This window comes from Notamacropus eugenii, chromosome 1, assembly GCF_028372415.1.
Source record: "Notamacropus eugenii isolate mMacEug1 chromosome 1, mMacEug1.pri_v2, whole genome shotgun sequence".
In the NCBI taxonomy this organism is placed as follows: domain Eukaryota; kingdom Metazoa; phylum Chordata; class Mammalia; order Diprotodontia; family Macropodidae; genus Notamacropus; species Notamacropus eugenii.
In genome coordinates this window covers 44,010,333-44,025,206 of record NC_092872.1, presented here as the reverse complement: position 1 = coordinate 44,025,206, position 14,874 = coordinate 44,010,333, and positions in this window count along the sequence as shown.

The following is a 14,874-nucleotide window of genomic DNA, read 5'->3' as shown; positions in this document are numbered from 1 at the left end:
GACAGGCACTATTCCACTTGTTTGTCTTTGCATTTCCAGAATACAGTTCAATGCTTGCCATATAGGCTTTGAATAAATGCTTTTTGTTTGATGATGATGATTGATACTTGTGAGGTCCTAGAGAGGGAATGAGTCTCACAGTCAGTTCAAAGAGAGCTTACCTTTACTCCTCCTTCAGGAAGAAACTATCAGTGTTCTCTAGTAGAAAGGAGAGTCAGTTAGGGGACAGGCTCAGTTTCTGGCTCTAATACTAGCTCTATGACTCTGAGTCAGTCACTTCCCCTCCTTGAGTCTCATTTTTTTTTTATTTCTAAGTTCTTTTCTAGCTCTAGAATTCTTTTTTGTTGTTCAATTTTTTCAGTTGCATCTGACTCTTCTTAAATCTGTTTTGCAGTTTTCTTGGCAAAATCACTGACATGGTTTGCCATTTCCTTCTTCAGATCATTTTACAGATAAGGAAGCTGAGGCAAAAAGTTTAAATAACTTGCCCAGTGTCATGCAGCTAGTATGGAACTTGAACTCAGGAAGAGAGTCTTCTTGACTCCAGTCCGGTACTCTTAATCACTGTGCCAACTATTTCTAAGTGCTTCATTTTCAGATGGACATACCAATGCAATGTCAAAAAGCCCCACAAGATTTACTCCTTTGGCCTTTGTTAAAATGCGAAAGATTTGTGGTGACTGTGACAAAGAGGGTCACCTCTCCAAGGGCTGCCCCAAAACAGAACCTCCCACCTCTATATCCCCCTGAGTCATCTTTCCTTACTTATTATGGGTAATTTTCTATTGCTTCTACCAGGGGTCAAAAAGGAGAATGATTTTTTCCCTAGAGAACACATCCCAGCATCCTGATCTTTTGCCATTTTCTTAGTTTTTCTACTGGGACTCTCTTTCTAATGTGCCCCCTAACAATCAGCACACATAGCCACTGTTCATAGTGAGCAGACAGACTTTTCTGTAATGCTAAGGGATTTCAAACCTGTGTATAGTCAATGGAAAACAGACATACAGACTTATATTAGTCATTAAGTTTTGCTCAGTCAGAATAATAAAAAATAAAAATAAGGGTATCATGGGCCAGTTAGTCCATCTTCTACTTCGCACGTAGGAATCTCCCTTACAGCCTCTGAATAAATACATCCAGTATTGTGGACCTTACTACCTTATGAGATGGCTCATTCCATTGTTGGGCAGCTCAGATAATTATATTTTCCCCCTCATATTGAGCAGAAACCTACCTCCTTATGATTTCCTCCCAAGCATATATTAAGTGCCTACTAAGCACCAAGAAGCCAGCTAGGTAGTGCTGGTTAGAGCACTAGGCTTGGAATCAGAAAGACTCATCTTCATGAGGTCAAATCTAGCTTCAGACATTTCCTAACTATGTGACCCACAGGGTGGGTATACTATTGTAAGGGTGGGAAGGATACATTGGAATAGGAGCACATCAGGAATCATTAAGGATAAAGGGAGGGAGTAGAAAAAAGACTATGGATAATCACTCACTTCTAGCCCACTCCCCTTTTGATCCCCCACTGAATACTATAATCATAAAGCAGGGGATGTCAGAGTTAGAAAACTTTCCAGTTTAACTCCCTCATTTATAGATGGAGAAAGGGAGGTTCATAGAGAGGCTGAGATTTTCTTAGTTATAGGGTAATAATGATAATGACACAACAGCTACAGTAGTATTAATAGTGAGCATGATGGTGGTGGTGATGGTGACAGTGATAATAAAAACAGCTAGCATTGACATCACTCTTTAATGTTTGCAAAATACTTTGCAAATATTATGTCACTTGATCCATAGAACAATCCTAAGAGAGGAGTGCTTTTATTATCCCCACTTTATAGATGAGGAGAATGAGGCAGAGGTTAAATAACTTGTCCAGGGTCACACAGCTAGTAGGTATCCAAAACTGAATTTGAATTCAGGTCTTCGTGAATCCATGTCTAGCAGTCTATTCTTTGGGCCACCTAGCTGTCTTTTTTATGCCTTGTAGGTATGTAATTAATAGCAGAACATGGGCCAGAACCCAGATCTCCTGAGCACCTAGGAGAGTGCTCTTTCTACTCCAATGGGAAACCTCCCTTTTCTCTCTGCTAAATTTCCTATCAAGCCAGGAAGCATGAGGGACTAAAAATCTGGATGAGCTCTCCTTTGTTTAGGATGCCAAGAAATACAATCCTGTTTGAAGACAAAGGGAAGGTAGCAGATAATGTCTAAACCATTCCTGCCAGCTCTGGGAGCAGCTGAGGCAGCAACTGGAGACAAGAGGCAACTGGCCGTTTCCAAAACTCTTTTGTATTTCCTAAGCTGCTAGTCTCCATCCACTGGGCTATAGCATGTGCCCACAACTATAATTAACAACAGGGGCTTGATTGTTTGGGGTGATGTAATTATGGTCGTGCCTGCCCAGAGATAGGCTTTGAGAGTCAGTGAAGTAAGCAGATTTGAAGAGTAATTGGAGTTGAGCTCCATGGCCATCTGACAGAACCACTGTTGGAGTGCCCAGGGAGTAGGGGCCAGAAAGAGAGGCTGATTACAGGACATGTCATTTACAAGAATGAAATTGGTTTCTTCTTTGCCAGTGATCCATCCCTCTTTGGAGCCAGATCAATGCCTAGAGTATGATGGATACTCCTTGTGTCCCTCAGCAGGCGTCTCTTACCTTTGTCAATCAATCAGACAATCAATTAATTAAACACACACTTATAGAGCTCTTACTCCAAACAGAGATTAATGCTGGGGGTAAAATAGGGGAATACATCATTCTCTAAGGATCTATGAGTTCTTCATTGCTGGTTCTCTCTCTGTATACCTACCTACCTTCAAAGTCTTGATATTATAAGTATCTCTGGTCCAAGAAACAAAAAAAAAACAAATTGATCTCCTGGTGACCAGCATGCGTTCATGAACATTTTTGTACTTAGGTAAACTGTTGCTGAAATCCAGAATATTTGGGGCCCATAATCAAAGCCATTTCAGGTTGCTAGCACCTAACAGAGCTTGAACTCTGCTGGAACAGACTTCAAGAGTTCAAGGTCATCTTGAAACCACAGTGTTGTATTCCAGGAGGATTGTAATGGAGGGAGAAACAATAAATAAGAACATGTAGTTCCTTCCCCCATCTAATTGGAGAGACAAGGTAAACTCGTAGGACAGGATTGACCATGCTAGATGATGTTCACTGAGTGTCACGTGAATTGAAAGCAGTAAATGTTATTGGGGTACAGAACAGGGGAGGTTATTGTGGCAAGAAAATCTTAATGCCGAGTATAAGATTGGTACTGAATCTTGAAAAATAAGTTAGATTTGGGTAAAGAATGAAGATTAAGCAAGTGGGGTGGAGTGTAGAACATTGTATTTAGAGTCAGGAAGACCTGGGTTCTAATCTTGACTCAGGCACTTACTAGCTACATGAACCAAGTCACAACCTCTCTGAGCCTCAGTTTCCTTATCTTTAAATGGGATGGTTGAATTTGATGGCAGTCCCTTTCAGCATAAAATCTATGATTCTATGATTAGGGAGAGCATCTGAAGAGGGAATACCAGGAACAAAGTTGTAGAAATGAGAGACAAAGCAGGCAGGAATGAGGTCAATGTTGAGGAGAATTAGCAGGGAAGGTTAGAGAGTTAAGTTAGTATGATACTACTGAGGGTATTTATTATCAATCTGAAAAGTCCAAACTATGGCAACTGTGGGAATCTATTTAAACTTTTGAAGTAGCTGAATGCTTAGGAAATGGTGGTGTTTTAGGAAAATAGATAAGGTTGTCATATAAAGTGAGAAATAAAATTTGGAGAAATGGGGACAATTGTCATACTATTTCAATAATCCAAGAGAAAAGTGATGAGGTACTAGACTAGGTTGAAAATTTGAATGGTTTAAATTGAAAGGAAGGATTAATTAGAAGGCATGTCTCTCCATAGCCTCTTTGAACTCATTTACTCCCATGGCTCCATCTCTCACCTTTTCTGCCAATGACCCTGTACGCCAAAAATTATGTCTCCATTACTAACCTCTCCACAGAACTCCAGTTCTACATTTCCTACAGCCTACTGGACATCTTAACCTTGTCATTCTTTCAGTTAGTACCTCCAGCTCAGGATGTTGCAAATAAACTTGTTGTCCATCCATATCTGCTTCTCTCAACTACTCTGTTTTTCTGGATGGGTCCATTTCCCCAATCCAATATGCTCAAGCTAAGCATCAGGCTCAGATGTGAGGACCATAGGAGAAAGGACTTAGCCAGGAAAACAGGTGCTAAACTTTATGACTATTGTAATGGTCAGAGCTCTACAAGATAGGTAGTTTGGGAGTCAGCATTAGTTTTGTTTTATATGCTTTTTCCTTAAGACATACTCAAGTCCTTCCTTGATTTGGCCAGTAAACACTCATTTAGTACCTTCTGTAAACAAGGCCCTATGATTCACACTGGAGATACAAAGAAAGATGCAACATAGGGTCTTGCTTTCAAGGATCTTACAATTTAGTGGAAACAAACACAATATAAGGAAAAGCTAATTAAGTATAAAGGATAAGTTGAGATGAAATACTATGAAAATTTTGTCAAAATAGAGATCACTTTTACGTGAGAAGAATGTGAATAGCAATTATTTCTGTTTTGGCCAGAAATGCTGAGGGTTTTCCCATCCCAGATTCATTGTTTTTTTGGACTGAGTAAAAGAAGCGATTTTTGGCCTCATTTCTTACTTACTCTTAATCACTGACTGGGCATTCCCTCAGATAAACTGAGATGAGACGTTGGTTTAAAAGGCCAAGATGTTCCACTGCATCTGGGGTCATCTCAAGTTGACCTGATTTATATCTTGCCACTAGACCCACATGACTGTAGAGGAGAAAGTGAAGCTGGTGACTTTGTACAACCCTTCCTCACTTAAATCCAATTCGCTTGCATATCATGACATCACTTTCCTGATGTACTGATCTTCTTAGAGAAGGAAGGACAAACAACAATCTGTGAGTAGTAGTAAATTCCCCTCTGGGGACCCAACTGGCCAATTCCCTCCTTCCTTCCTTCCTTCCTTCCTTCCTTCCTTCCTTCCTTCCTTCCTTCCTTCCTTCCTTCCTTCCTTCCTTCCTTCCTTCCTTCCTTCTCTTCTGCTTCTCTCTCCTCTCTCCTCTCTTTCCTCTCCCTCCTCTCCCTCTGTTCAAATAGAGAATCATACCCTTACCTGCAGGTACTCTGGCCAAAGGAATATAAATTTTGATAGCTGAAACCTTGAAAGATATGGGCTTTATGGGCTAGATTTTTTTTTAAGAAGCATGCCCTAAACCCAAATCACTCCGGCTCTCACCAATTAGTCAACATAGGTCCCAGTCCAAGACTTACTTGATCATTATTTGGGTTTTGATGGCCCTGAGAGAATATAAACAGAAATTGTTTCCATTTTGGTCAGAAATCCTGAAAATCTTCCCCTCCCAGGTAGATTTTTTTTTTTTTGTCTAGGTAAAAGAGGACATTCTTTGACTTATTTCTTACCTAGCCTTAATCACTGAATGAGCATTGCCTCAGACAAATTGAGACCTAAGAAAGACCTTAACCTAAAAAGGGTAAGGTCTTCCACTGCATGCAGAGGGGAAGAGGAGGGGGCATTCCATCTCTAGTCATCCTGATCTATATCTTGCCAGTAGATCTAGATGGCTCTGGAAGACAGAGTGAGACTAGTGACTTTGGACAGTTCTCATCCACTTAAGTCCAATTCACTTGTAAATCATGACATCAGCTTCCTGATGTCATTGATCCTCTTCAAGAATGAAGGACGAACAACCAAACCTGGGGTGCTGAGGCAGTGCTTCATAGATCATGCAATATCTGAGATAGCCAAGAAGGAAGGGATGATTCAACAGACTCAGAGGCATGAAAATGATTCTAGGCATGGGCGAATGACATGCCCAAAATACAGATATGGAAGAGGATAACACAAAAACAAGGGATAGATGTCCAATGTCATAGAAACTCTCATAGAATATGAGAAGGGAATGCAACAGAGAGAAGAAACCATGGGCCTGCAGATAAAGAGCAAAAAAAGAATTTACATTCAATCCAATCTTCTCAATTTATAGATGAAGAAAGCAAGACTTGTAGAGGTTAAGTGAATTTGCCCAACATTCCTAAATAGTGGCAAAACCAGTAACCAGGTTGTACTACTTAAAAATAGCAAATTCAAGAATTAATTCTCTGTTCATTCATGAACAGAGAGTCATTGAAGATTTTTGAATGGCAGAATACTGTATTAGGAAGATGACTAAGGTAAAAGTGTAAAGAATGACTTAGTGAGGGGAAAGATTGGATACAAAGCTGTTATCAGTGATCTTAGAGAAGGCATGAAGAACAGGTAAGGTCCTTCAAGACTCTGGATAGCACCAGCCCTGGAGTCAGGAGTATCTGAGTTCAAATCCAGTCTCAGACACTTGACACTTATTAGCTGTGTGACTTTGGGCAAGTTACTTAACACTGATTGCCTCCCCTCTCCCTCCCAAAAAAGAGTATGGACAGGTAAATATAGCTCCTCCTCATCTTCAAAAAGTGGAAGAAGAAAATGGGTTCTAGAATCTATGGACTTTGATTTATAGAATTTCTTGTTATTAGCTTGTGGACATAGATAAAAAGGGTAAAGAGAAAATTACAAGCCAGTTACAAATTATGTCAGAATAATTCCATTTTTTTCTTGGTAAGTTAGAGAAAAGTTGTTGATATAGATTATAAATTTATTTTAGCAAAGCATTGTAAAATCTCATTCTATTCTTGTAGACAAGCTGGAAATACCACAGTACAGTTAATTGGATTAAAAACTAGTTAGCTGACCAAATTCAAACAGTTGTAATTAATAGAGTGATGTCAACCTGGGAAAGGGTCTCTAGTGGAGGACTCTTGGGCCTGTTTGCACAACATTTTTAACAGTGACTTAGGTGAGGCATAGATGGCACACTTACCAAATTTTCAGATGTATTGAAGGTGGGTATTATAGCTGATATGCTGCATAATGGACTTGGTTACTAAAAAAGATCTCCCTATGCTAAGATGATGAATGACCCTATTTAAAATGATCAGATTTTTTGGTTTGTTTATTTTTTATGTACAGGCTTGTAATTTTATGGCTACAAAGAACCCCCTTACCATCAAGGGCAGATCTGTATCTAGTATGCCATTTTGACTCTTTCTGAGATAATATTTAGTAAGGCTAAATGAACATTCTATATTTATATTTTTTGAAAATCCCACAGAAAAATAATATGGCAGAGGTTGCATTAATGATCCTATACTACCCCAGAAAGAGGGAGGGAGAAGTCCCACTGTTCTGCCCTAGCCAAACGATATATGAAATATTGTGTTCAGGGCTTAGTGCCATATTTTAGGAAGATCTATTGGAGAGTATCTAGGGTAGGTTCATCACAACAAAGAAAAGACTCAAAATAATGTCATATGGGTATCAGATGAATTGACTAAGAATATGATACTTGAAGAAAAGAAATCTTGATAGGAAAAGGAGTGGTCTGGCATCCATAAATATTAGACAGGTTTTTCTACGTGAAAGAGCATGTAGACAGGTTAATAGATACAGAAATATATACACACAGAGATACATATATACACACATATATTACCAAAAGATGTGGAAATTAGCAATACTCAGACAAATGCCACCCCAAATTCCACCACTTATTGACATTTTAAAACTGGGACTTTTTGTGAGGATTTCTAAAAGAGAGAAGCTAGAAGAGAAACATAGTCAAGATTTTGATTTCAGAGTTGGAGTTCAGAGTATCATGAATTTTAACTTAACAGGACCTCAGGTAGAGGTGTCACATGTCCAGGAACTCTACCGTGCCCACCCCCAGCTCTTTCCCTGAAAGACTGAGACCTGTGCCATGACCATTATGGCTGCTGCTGTAGCAGCTTATGAGGGGGATGCGGGGATGGGTCGATGGAATTCATTTGAGAGACAGAGAATGATGGTTGGTGAGCTAATCTAAAGGCTCTTTAGAAGCAATTCCCTTTTCCTTTGCCTCTGAATCAGGGAAGGAGCCAATCCCCTCCATACCCCACTTCTCCAAAGTTGTTTTTTCCCCTCTTTCCTATTAATAAGGAAGGAGTATAAAGCATAAAAGAAAGCAATTTCTGCTACAGCTATCTGCAACATTTGTCTAGCTGCTTTGTATCGAATTAACTGCACCCCTCCCCTGTAATCTCTCTTCTTTCATTACTATGGTTTATTCCTTTTGTAGCAAGGATTCTCAGCTCCCTCAGATGAGGCCAGCTGTATCTCCCAGTCTTAATTCTAGAGGGTATCCACGAGAAGCAATGCAACGTCTTTCTCCAACAACATTGGTTTGATCCTTCAGTCCACTGTGTTCCACCCATTGTTAGCTGCCACTGATTAGCACTCTGGTTAATCAATTAACATCAACTAGGTTTTTACAAGGGATATTTAGTGATAAAATATAGCAGGGACAGAAGTACAAACATTTCCACCACTACTTCTTCCCTTGCCCTCACCCCAACATCCAATATTTAGGAGACATACTCCACACATCCACCTAAGTCCCTGGTGAGAATGAGCTCAAATTTAATGCAATTTTTACATAGCATTTACCAGAACAGATTGACTTTCAAATGTCATATAACCACTGGATGATTCCATGTCTGAGCTACTACTGACACGGGTCCTTTGGGTTATTTTGCCACGCTGCAAAAGCCAGCATGAATTCTAGTTCCTGGATCTCTGGTAGTTTACCATTGTGACCTTTTGAAACTTAAAAGGTCATAGCTGTCTCCAATATTTCTTTACCTGAAAACAAGCAAGAAAAGACACAAAAGAGACAGAAGTAACAGCAGCAGCATTCACTAACAAATCACAATGTGGCAGCTCCACTGGGGAAATCAAGTCCTGAGATCTTTTTTTCCACTAAGGGAGCTCAACATTTCTTATTTCTTCACTGGAGCATGCCAGTTAGGAATGAAGACAAACCTAAATTTGTCTGGTTAGTCATTTAAAAAAAATAATGGCTAACTTTACGTAGCACTTACTATGTGCCAAGTACTGAATACTTTACAATTGTTATCTTATTTGATTCTCACAACAGCCCTAGGAGGTAGGTACTATTATTGTTCCCATTTTATAGATGAGGAACTTGAAGCTAGGAGAAGTGATCTCCATAGGATCACACAGCTAGTAAATGTTTAAGGTCACCTTAGAATTCAGGCCCAGCATCCTCTCCACTGTGCTACCTAGCTGCCTTTATATAAAAGAAACCTGGTGACCAGTAACCCATGTTATATGATTGGTTCTGGTATGGGTCAAGTTTTGGAGAAAGCTTAGATTTGGTTTGTATATCACTTTAGCTTGAAGTATAAAGGAATATAGTAATATATGTAGTAATATATAATAATAGTAATTGCCTGAGGAAGTCACGAATACATTGGAGACATGATGAAATAGTACCAAGTCTGCTCAAGTTTATTAGCACAAAAGAGTCTAAGTCGAGAGAGATTAATAGCCTAAAATTAACGAAAACCCTTAGACATAAAGAGATAAGCTCTTGAGGGATGAGTGAGCAGTGACACAGGAAAGAGGGTATTTATTATGTGTTTTGCCTCTTGCTGGCTTTCTTTGACTAGAGTCCCAACCACCTCCACCTGAATGGGTCACTCTGACATGTGGTAACATTTGCTGGTCAATCCCTATGAATTAATGAAAGAGGACAGGTCAAATATACTTTTTATATTTGATCTCATTCCCATGTATATGTGACCAATAGAGAAAACTCATATAAATTTACAGGATAATACATCTCCCTTACTTAACTCCCATGTGAGAGCTTGTCTGGGACACTGGGAAAAGGGAAGCAATTTTAAGACAAAGAATGCACCCTATCTCTATCACTGGATGTAGAAAGGTCTTAATCAATGAGAAGGATATTATTAGATTATGGGTTCAGTGATCTTCAGGTCATGGCAGAAAGAGTAAGGGAATTGATTAGCAGTTATATAAAGACTGTATCCTGAAAAGCCCTCCCTCATATTAAAGTGTATCCCTTAAGGTTGCCCTTGTGACCTAGCAAACTCAATTTATGATAAGCTCGCATCATTTCTCTTAGTTCACCATGGGGATTCCTGAGTTTAATCATCCACATGAAGGTATTTCAGTAATCCAAGTAAGTTTTATCAGTGGGGATTAGGGAGACATTTCATTCAGTCTTATCTGAATGATCTCTGATCTCTATTATCACTAGGGAATTATCAAGGAAAACTACTCCAATACTGTAGAACCAGAAGGTAAAATAGAAATCAAAAGAATCCACCAATCACTTTCTGAAAAAAATACCAAAATGAAAACTCCCAGAATATTATAGTCAAATTCCAAAGCTCCCAGGTAAAGAACAAAATATTGGAAGCAGCCAAAAGAAACTATTAAAATATCATGGAGTCACAATCAAAATAATATAAGATCTAACAGCTTTTACACTAAAAGATCAAAGAGCTTGGAATATTCCAGAGGGCAAAGGAGCTAGAATTACAACCAAGAATCCCTTACCCAGCAAAATTGAGTTTAACCTCTCAAAGGGAAAATGGATATGTAATGAAATAGAGGACTTTCAAATATTCCTGATGGAAAGACCAGAACTGAATAGAATATTTGACATTCAAACAGAAGACTCAAGAGATCCATAAAAGGACAAACATAAAAGGGTAATCATAAGGAACTCACTGGAGTTAAACTGTTTACCTTCCTATGTGGGAAGATGAAACATGTAATTCCTGAAAATGTTATCATTATTGTAGCAGTTGGAAGGAATCTGCAGAGACGGGGAGCATTGGTATGTCAATTGCATTGGGATAATCTTGAAAAAAAAAGTAGGGACAATAAAAAGGGATACACTGGGATAAAGGTATAGAGAAAAGTAGAATGGGGCAAATTTTCTTACATAAAGGAGGTACACAAAAGACAATTCTTATAGTAAAGAAGAAAATGGGGGAGGTTATTGAGGGAAATGCTTGAACCTCATTCTCATCAGAATTTATTCAAAGAGGGAAGAATATAAACACACTCAAATGCGTTTGGAAATCTATTTTAACTCATAGGGAGATAAGAGGGGAAGAGGAAAAGAGAAGTAGGGGTACTGATAAAGGGAAGGGTAGATTTGGAAAAGTAGTGTTCAGAAATACCTTTGAGGAAGGACAGGAAGAGAGAAAGGACAAATACAGAAAAATGGGATGGAGAGAAATTCATAGTTAGGTGATCATGATTGTGAATGTGAATGGGATGAGCTAATGTATAGAATGGAAGCAGCAGAATGAATTGGAAACCAGAACCCAGCAATACACTGTGGACAAGAGACACATTTGAGACAGAAATATACAGACACAGAGTTGAAAGGAAGGACTAGAGCAGACTCTATTACGCTTCAGCTGAAGTGAAGAGGGCAAGGATGGCAATCATGATCACAGACAAGGCAAAAGCAAAAACTAGCCCTAACTGTAAGACATAATCAAGAAAACTACATTTTGATACAAGAAGGTATTACAAACAATGAATATCAGAAAATTTTACAGCAAATTTCTCTGGTAAAGGCCTCATTTCTCAAATACTTAGGGAACTGAGTCAAATTTATAAACATAAGAGCCATTCCCCAATTGATAAATGGTCAAAGGATATGAATAGGCAGTTTTCAAAAGAAAAAAAAATCAAAGCTATCTGTAGTCATATAAATAATCTTCTAAATCACTATTGCTTAGAGAAAGGCAAATTAAAACAACTCTAGGTACTGCTTCACATCTATTGGAAATGACAAATGCTGGAGATGATAAGGGAAAATGGGTAAACAAATGTGTTATAAGTAGAGTAGTCAACTAGTCTAACCACTCTGGAGAACAATTTGCCCAAAAGGCTATAAAACTGTGCATGCTTTTTGACCTAGCAATAACACTAGGTCTATATTCAAAAAAGATCAAAGGAAAAGGAAAAAGACCTATTATGTGCAAACATATTTGCAGCAGTTCTTTGGTGGAGGCAAAGAATTAGAAATTGAGAGGATGGGAATGACTGAATAAGTAGGGGCATATGATTGTGGTGAAGTGCTATTGTGCTACAAGAAATGACAACATGGGTGGTTTCAGAAAAAAGAAACATGGTGATACCAATATAAAGTGGTACAAAGAGAAGTGAGAAGAACCTGGGAGGTCACTGTACACAGTAACAGTAATGTTGTAGTAATGATCAACTGTGAAAAACTTGGCTATTCTGATGAATACAGTGGTCTAAAACAATTCCAAGGGACTCATGATGAAAAAATGATATCCACTTCCTGACAGAGAACTTATGAACTCTAAATACAAATTGAAATAGGATTGTCTCACTTTTTCTGGGTGATATGGCTAATATGAAATGTTTTGTATATTTTCAGATGTGTAACTGATGTCATACTGTTTGCCTTCTCAGTGAGTTGGAAGGGATAGAAAGGAGGGAAAAAATTTGCAACTAAAAATTTAAAGGAAAAGAATGTTATAAATAAATAAGAACACAAAATTTTAACAGCAAACTCTGCAGTCAATTACTTGGAAATGTGTAACTTATAAGAGTAAGAAGAAAATAAGGTATAAAAAGTCACATGACCCTACTCCTTGTCTCAAGGCAAAATTCTACCTATGTACATCCAGATAATAGCTTAAGCCTCCTCTTTGCTAAACCTTCAGGAAAGAGGTCTTTGTTACCAATAATAGCTAAGAGGTACTTTCAGGGGCTCTTAACTATTATTCTAAATGTTCCACTTCAGAAAAAGTTTATGGCTTCATTTTGGCAATATAGATGAAAAATTGTTGACTGCCATTCTCTATGTCAGGGATTTTTAACCTTTATGTGTATGTCATGGACCCCTTTGGCATTCTGGTGAAATCTATGAATCCTTCTCAGAATAATGCTTTTAAATGTAAAACAAATAAACCAGAAACAAGAACAGGAAACCATCCCCCAAACAAAACATTACAAAGAAAACAACTGTATTGAGTGAGTTGCCTCAATGTGTATGTTTAAAAGAAAAATCATGATGGACCCCAATTTAGGAATTCTTGATCATATGAAAATGTGATGATATAACTCCTTTTATGATATATTTAGGGGGAGAGACACAGATAGATATAGACAGAGAGACAGATAGGGAGAGACAGAGAGATGCAGACAGACAGAGATGGACAGACAGAAACAGAGAGTGAGGGAATGAGAGAGACAGACACACATACAGAGAGACACAGAGAGAGAGAGAGAGAGAGAGAGAGAGACAGAGAATATAAAGGAAGAGCCAGTTGAGAGCAACTGGTGGTTAGGTTTTCCCCTGTTGATCCATGAACTAAAACCATTAAACCATTCAACATGGAGTTATCATAGGAGTAGTTCATGGAGTGTTGTGGAGGGAATTTTGAAAACTGGTTCCTGTACCTCCCTAGGAAGCCTGTATGGTCAGATGAACTGAATGCCCTACTCAGCAGCAGCCATAGCCATTTGCTTGCTTTCTAGGCCCTCTGAGAGTAACTACATTTTCAAGCATTAGGGAGGCGCTTCTTAGAAGAACTCATTTTGCCATTGATGGAACTGAGGGGCTTGCACCATTGGACTACACCTCCCTCATTCTCTAAGTTTTGCACCCTTTAATCCCTCTCTTCTTATGTATGTACACCCCTCCTGACAACTCGGAATGCTATAGTCTTAGAATGCTCCCTCATGTAAAATTAAGCATTCCTGAAGCATTTTTCCTCCCTGCAAAGTGGAATTTTCTTTCCTTTTATCTTTCTCATATTTAGTATAGAACATTCTTTCCTCATGTCCCTATCACTAAAATGAAATTTCCACTTCTTATCTGTGGACAGAATTTCTCTCTTCTCCCCAGTATCTCCCCTATGTAATATGAGCTACCACCCCTCCATTTGTAAAATGGAACTTTCCACTTTGCCCCCTCTATAGGTAGAATATACTAATACAACTCACCTTTTCTCAGTCCCTTTCTCTCACCAACCAGATGAAGTCTCATATCTGCGCCCACTCCTCCCATCGTCTGTATTTGTTGAGAAATGACTGTGAAATGCATACCACAGCACCAACCTCATACATTGGGGGCCCTTGGAGGCTGCCACTCAAGCCATGGTACCAATAAAGTATAGGAGCTAGAAAAGAAAATTATGTCAGCATCATGGCTAGGGAATGAAGCCCAGCCATATGTAACTGAATCACAATATATTGCAGTCACAGGTAGGTAGGGCTCACAGGTTGAGAGATTTGAAGAAAAAGAACAATTGCTGATACTATTGAATAAGTAGGCCACTCATAATCATCAAACCTTTTTGGTACATTTAGTTGTTTACAGTGAGCTTCGGGTCAGGTAAGCCACAGGGCTCAGGGAAGGCATGGATGCTTTGTATGCCCCTCTCCATCCCCTCCGGACACTTCCCCATATGGATATGTTTCATTCTGACTGAGGAGGAGTCTGGGATATCAAGTGTGTGGTTCCTTTTATTTTTTCTTTCCTATTTGCTTTGTACAAGACCACACTATGGTTTTATACCTTTCTCAGTAGTTTTCAGGTGGGATCAGTGTGATAATAAGGCCAATCTGAAATAACTCTTGAGACAAATTATGATTCTGTGAGTGAGATTGTCCCATCATTCTCAGGAGAGTATGAGAGCCCAAGATATAACAGAGAAGCCATCAGCTTCTCTATTCAGCCAATGAGTGGGGAGGGGGATAGGGGATCTAGATTCTGATGCTTTTTGAAAGCTCTCTACATTATGTACCATTTTGTAAGTCATTCTGGGTTTACATCTCTTTTCCTGTAATCCAATAAACCCTTTGCTAAGT